Raw genomic sequence first — 7,226 nt, 5'->3', positions numbered from 1 at the left:
TCATTGTTTGCTATAATTTTAATAATTTGAATTTGTCGAATTTTACCGATTACTAGTTCGTGATCTGCCCTTCGAAAGGATCTAACGGTAATTATTGGGTGAAGGACAAGGAAACTAGACCTAAATACAACCGCGTTAGTAAACTCCAGTAAGGAACAAGTTGCTGAAATAAATACGGATAAAATAAAATACAGGGTTAGCAATAGAAACGCGAGCAATTTCGGTGATGCAGAAGTAGGAGAAAATACATTTGAACAGTTGGAGAGGTTTAAGTATTTAGGTTCTACGGTAACTATAAAAAACGAAATTGATGAGGAAATAAAAGCAAGGTTGAAGGCGGCAAATGCTTTATATTTTTCAATATCGAAACTGCTTAGCTCGCGCCTTCTATCCAAAAACTTAAAAATCAGAATTTACAAAACTATTATCCTTCCCACTGTTCTTTATGGATGTGAGATGTGGCCTCTTACACTATGGGATGAACAGTGCCTTAAGGTTTTCCAAAATAAAGTATTTTCCCAGTAGCTCGGTGGTTAAGACACAGCCTAACCAGTTATATGTCTATTGGCGGTGCCGGTTCGAATCCGGCCTGGGGCGTCGACTTTTTTCATTGAGTGGGGTTCGCACAAAATGAAAAACTTTGACCACTAACCATGGTTAAGGCAGTATAGGACTCAAATGGGAGTCTTGGCAAAAAAAAACAAAAAAAAATGTAAAATATTCGGATCGAAAGAGGATGAATTAACGGGAGACTTTAGAAGACTACACAACACTAAATTAAGGGACCTACACCCGGTAAATATATTTCAAGTTATAGCATTGCGGCGTATAAGATGGGCGTGTGAGGTTGTAGGACTTAGTAACGAGTGGATCCCTAAAGTCTTTATAAACACTGAACCAACGGGTACATCCCGATTGGTGGTATCGGCATCGAACCTTCGGGTTCGTTAGGCCTTCATTATTATTATTATTATTAATTAGGATCGAGTATTTGAATAATTGAAAGTTGTTACAAGTTTCAATATAAACATAACATTTTTTTATGGAATACTTAGAGGAAATGTTTTTGAATTTTAACTCGGATTAATATTATCACAATAAACTATTTAACGAGTCGAACTTTCCTAATCGTTTGAATTCTAAAGAAATCACGCACTGAAAATTTCAATTAACGCCTAGAAATGAAGTAGTTATGATAACATATAAATTGATAATAAGATCTGTATACTGCAAGGCTGGTGAATATTATGCTATTTTACAATTGTCTTTTCGTCTACCTGCTGAATAAGATTTTTTGCTTTCAATTTAACTCAAATATGTAATGAGGAACCAACCATTTTCGGGTATTTTATAGGTTATTTCGTTAAATTTTTTTAAGAATGTCCATTTCACAATAAAAACCCTATCAAGAGTATTTCTATGCCACAGCTTGGATTTTTGTGACAAAATTAATATTTATGATATAGTTTATAAAACGTGAAATTGATTTGTCTTTTAGAACCACCATACAGAAATGCTTTAATTATTTCTAACATAATACATCGATTTATTAATATTTTTTATAATAAAACCTATTTAAAATTCTACATTCAATAACTTGAATACATCACAAATATAATTTTACAATTCAATAAAACCTAAGATTATTTAGCTGTTGAGCTTAGTCAATAATAATTTCTGTATTCTTGTTCATAGCTCTGAATTGATGTTTCCAATTTCACATTTTGGGCCGTAATTGGAATCTGCCAACATTATTGGTGGATTTTAAGTACTTATTTCTTATTTAAATGTTTCAAAATTAAACATATTTTGACTGTAATATAATAAATGGATTAATTTTCCTTTTTAACATGTGGAATATAGTTCTGAATATGCGAGGGCCACGGGTTCTGAATTACCACGGTCTCTGGGGATGAAGTCTACATTTTAACCCTTATTCGATTCTAATGTTTGATCAAACCTTTATTTAATTAAGTATAGTGCCTACTTATTTAAGTCTTTCTCTGTGTCTTAATCCCTTTAATAAATTTTATAGAACATGTCGGAAGAAAAAGTTGTAAATTATTATACAATTGTTAATGTCTTTCGACCATGGTCTTTTAATGTTTCCAATGGACTTCCAAAACATTGAGGAAGTGAAGAGCGGGGAAAATAATGATATTTCGTCCTTTTTTTTTTTTTACTACCTTAATGAAAACTGTGTATAGTTCCTATTGACAATTAATGACAACAACAGTTGGAGGGAAAAAATATGGCGGCTGTTCCAAAATGTTAAAAAAAAATTTAATTTTTTATTCTAACTTTTATATCTTGAAACTACTTATATCACTGAGATAACCTGATATAACATCATTTAAAGTAAAGTAATTTTTCTAAAACATGAACCCAGAGCTCTTGATGTTTAGTAGTTCTCAGTATACAGTCTTTCCAAAATGAAAATGTTTTTTAAATGCCGAAAAATCGATATTTTGAAAGGTTAATTTGGCAAATATCATTAAACTACCATTACAAGCGACGTCCATATGTCTATTAGTTTTTATTTAAATAATAGCATTTTTCGTAATATTCGCCAAAATAAATTCGCAAAATGTTGATTTCTCGTTGTTCGGAAAAAACCTTTGGTTTTGGGAAAAACTGTTAGATGTATAGATTAGCTCCCAAAATAATGGTAGTTTAAAGCACTATAATATAGTTGTTAAAGTTTATCTTCATAAGAGTAAGTATCGATGATATCCTCTAAAATAAATTTTCAAAATATTGATTTTTCGTTTTTTGGGAAAAAAATTGGTTTTTTTTGAAAAAATATATCGTGGAAACTAATAAAATTGAAAAGCTCTATTTCAGCTCATATTTTGGCAAATTGACTCTACTTTAAATAATGTACTGTGAAATGTTATATTGTTGTAGGTAGTTATAACGATATAGAGTTTTAGATTATTCTCGAATAACATAAACTTCAGTTGGCGTGCACCTTTAATACTTCAATATTTACTTTTTAATGACATTTTCAGTATTCCTTTTACAGTCCAGGAAAAGAGTGAATAATTTTCTAACTGAAAATACACATTTTTAGGCAATCATCAAACATGTAAATTTAATTCATAATAAGTATCAAGCCAAATTTAACAAATACCTGGCTAGACACGAACGATTACAACTCATAAAAACTTCACATAGTGTTTATTTCGTCAATGTTAAATCTCCCTAAACATTTATAAAAAAAAAAATATTTAAATGTAATTATTCAGTTTCGTTCCTCGTGGAATTACTGTCAATGAACCTATTTCCTTCTATATTTCGTCCATCAGTCCTTCTTTAACTTATATTGAATTTATGTTAAACTAAGTTGATATTGCCATCTCTTTATTATGTCAAATCATCGTCTTGCTAGAGAAGCATGACACGCCCAAAGATGAATAGTACAAGAGCCTGGTAGGAAAAAAGTCAGTTATTTCACCCCAATTTATTATTAATTTAATTAAAACTATGTATAATTACGAGACAAAATTAATGAGTCTGCCAAGTATAGTTAGGGTTTTTAAAAATAGTGAATGTTTCAAAATGTTAAAAAAAAATTTAATTTTTCTCTCGGAGATTCCATATCTTAAATATTACAACACTGCAAGACCCAATAGAACATCAAAGTAGAGTAAATTTGCTAACAGATGAACAATGATTTACGTTCATTGGTTCCCAAATTACAGTTTTATAAAAAGCAGCATTTCATAACAAAATAACGAAAAATCAATAGTCTTTAATTAATTATGGGAAAAATATATCTCAGAAATTATTAGACGAACCGGTGTTTAGTAACATCCATATTAAAGCTAATTTAACATACTGCAACGTAGTTTAATTAATTAATTATTTATTAGTTTTCATGATATTTGCCAAAATAAATTAACAAGACAAGGATTTCTAGTTGTTCGGACAAAATGTTTGATTTATGAAAATATCTCAGGAACCGATGGGCATGCAGAGGTCTGCAAGCAATCACATTAGTAGTTCATAAGGCTAATTTCGTAGTGGTAGTAACCTTTCAGATATTTGAACATGAATATGAATTTTTCATACTACAAATTGATTTATTTTAGCAAATATCTTGAGAACTACTACTCCAACGAAGATAAACGTCGTAAACTAGTTTGTAGTGATTTAAACTAGTTTTAATATCTAGTGCTAATAATGCTAATAGACATCTGTACGTCAAAGTATTTCTGAGATTTATTTTTCCTATAATTAATGATAGAACTGTTAATTTTTCGTTATCTAATGTTGCGTTATTAGCGCTTATATTTTACCAAATTTACCATACTTTAAATTACGTCCTATTAGATTTTTTTATGTTGTCGGTAGTTTTAAGGATAGGGAGCTCCGAATGAAAAATTAACTTATTAAAAATTAACGTATTGAAACAGGCGCCATTTTTTAGTCTCTCTAACTGCACTTGACTGACTTATCAATTTCGACTAGCTATTATACGTAGTTTTTATTAAAGGATTTTAAAATTGAGGTGAAATAACTGACTTTTTTCTCCTCATGGGCTCTTGCACTACTTCTACTTCGTCTCTTCAGCGCGACTAAGATTTAGGTGAAGAATTACATGAAAGCAGAAACACAAATATCGCTGGAAATGAACTGGCGAACATTGGAGCTAAACAAGCACTTGTTCTTCCAGGTCAGGGCGCGGCCATTCTGACACCCCAAGAAATAAGTCTTCCGATGAAAAATGAAATATCAGATAGTTGGGAAGGCATGTGGAATGAAAGCGCGCCAAGCAAATTAAAAACTATTAATGAAACCATTAAACCATGGACCACATCAAACCGTTCCAATCGCAGGAAGGAGGTAGCTATAGCCAGATTGAGAATATGTCCAACAAATTTAACTCATGCATATCTGATCAATAAGCAACCACTTCCAAAATTTCAATACTGCAACAAAGTACTTACGATCAGTCACATATTTGAAGAATGTCGTTTCTATTCCACGAACTTAAATAGATTGGGAGTATGACCGAGTGTATCGGATGCTCTGAATGATGACCAGAAGAACGTGGAAATGGTTTTCTTAAAAAGGAATGGCCTTTTGAATAAGATTTAATCCCTAAAATTTGTTATACATACTAAATAATTCTAAAAGAAGTAATTATTTAAAGAGAAAAATAAAGTGAAACAGAATTATAAATATAAATGAAATTCAATTATAAAGCGCGAAACATGGGCGTTGATGACCTCAGGGTTTTACGCCCTTAAGCCCCAGCTAACAACAACATGAAAATAGATCGTCAAAAAAGGCTTGGTTAGTTACATTTTCAAGCTTTCTTGGTAGCGACATGTAAAATAAATAAATAAAAAATTAATATGTATTAAAATATTTTTAACGACCTGCATTTTCATGAAGATAATAAAAAAATTATTTCAATATAAAAAAATATTAACTATTGATAAATTTAATTAGTTGTTTACTATTCTGACACCAGTTCAATTTTTTTTTCAATGCATTTATAGGGCTATTCAGTTGACAGAATGACTAATCATAAAATCACTGTGTATTTTCAATACTATAACAATTTACATTTGAGCAAATAATCAGGAGAAGAACGTAAATTTTAGTAGAAAAATTTTCTTTTACATTTCTTCCAAACTTTTGGAAAAGAAAAAGACAAAATCTTAGCTGTAGGTAACATTAAAAGTTGTAGATACGCATTATATCACCTGAAAGGGTCATATAAATGTACCCAAGTAATATAATTCATCCATAAAAAAAAAGATCATATAATTTCGAGAACATATCGACGACGTGGGATACATTTATTTCAATGGTCCAACGATCACAATTCGATCCATTATACCGATGACATCATGTCTTGTTCTGAACTGCTGATTTTTGTTCTCATCGGAATTGTCTTTCAATTCAACAGCGTTCTCTGTAACTGATTCATGTTCTATAAGCAGAGGAATATTCCAGCATTTATCTTTAAAATTATTTTTAGTTAATAGTTATTTTCATAATTAATGAGTTCTATCTAAAACAGGCACTCGTAATCAAAATAAATTTCCAAATAAAAATAAAACAAAATGTTGAAGATAAGAAAACATACTTTTAAAAAACATTTTATGAAATATTTTCAATAATTTATATCTGACAAGATGATACTGAACAGTTTTGTGTGTTTCCACTTATTTTCACATCACATAATATTTGATACTTGTATGATTCTATAAAAACATTCGACTCGAAAATGTAAATTTTTGTGGACATCTTTCATCTGCTATTAAATAAAAAAATGGCTTATTTTTATAATTTTGTTAGAAATCTTTAGATAATTTTATTAATAATGAACAAACAACTTCCCTTCTTTGGCTTGATTGATTATTTTTGAAAAATCGCATTTTATAACAATATTATTGTTTCGTTTTTTTCCCCATCTTAAGAATGATATGTTCCTTTTTAGCAATATTCTATATAAAATATATCTTATTTATTCTAAGAAAAATAAATATTTTGATTCCTCGAAAAGACCTCCAAATCGAAAATACACCTTTAGTGTTCTGAACCATTGGTTATTCATGGTATCATACCATAATTGAAGCTCACATATAACATAATATGAAGTTTCATTCATGATGATCCAAAAAAAAAAAAAAAAAAAAAATTTAAATAGTATAAATTTGTGTAGGATATAAATTAATCCATGAAAATTTTTTTTGTATAAATAGGAATATATCACAATCGAACCGCTAATATGACGAAAAATACAAATTATTTAACAAATTAATTTTATTGATTGGAAGATCCTTGATTGGTAGGTAATTATATAAAAGGAAGATGATTCGGGTGCGGTCAGAAGAACTCAAATAGTAATTAAATTACTATTACACTATTATTATCATGTTTTTTTTACATTATTTTAGTTGTTAGTATTATTTTTAGCCTTGACAAAGTATGGAAAAATGGAGCTAAACGTTGGATTAATGGATTAATTACTATTTTAATTCTTTTAACCGCGCCCAGACCATCTCCCTTCTGTAATTTTATTGATTAATGGAAGTACGTTTTCTTTATATTTAGTGGCACTACACTGCCTACAGGAACCCCTAGGCCTCTCTTATAATTCTCTTTCGCTCTCTCCTATTCTTTGTAAAGCATCTACCATCTTGTTATGGTCATCCTTTTCAAAATATCCTCCACTTCGTCCACCCACCTCAAGAGCTGATATATAT

The 7,226-nt window shown here is 29.9% G+C and overlaps 1 protein-coding gene across 1 annotated transcript in view; it reads right to left on the bottom strand.

The window, feature by feature from the left end:
• LOC106683191 (sodium-coupled monocarboxylate transporter 2) overlaps positions 1-7,226 on the bottom strand; it is a 67,128-nt gene that overhangs the window by 48,784 nt on the left and 11,118 nt on the right. The gene's annotated exons all lie outside the window — the stretch shown is intronic.

The sequence above is a fragment of the Halyomorpha halys genome, unplaced genomic scaffold, assembly GCF_000696795.3.
Source record: "Halyomorpha halys isolate HHAL.00 unplaced genomic scaffold, Hhal_1.1 Scaffold26.1, whole genome shotgun sequence".
Classification (NCBI taxonomy): Eukaryota; Metazoa; Arthropoda; class Insecta; order Hemiptera; family Pentatomidae; genus Halyomorpha; species Halyomorpha halys.
This window is presented reverse-complemented; position numbering and strand designations above follow the sequence as displayed.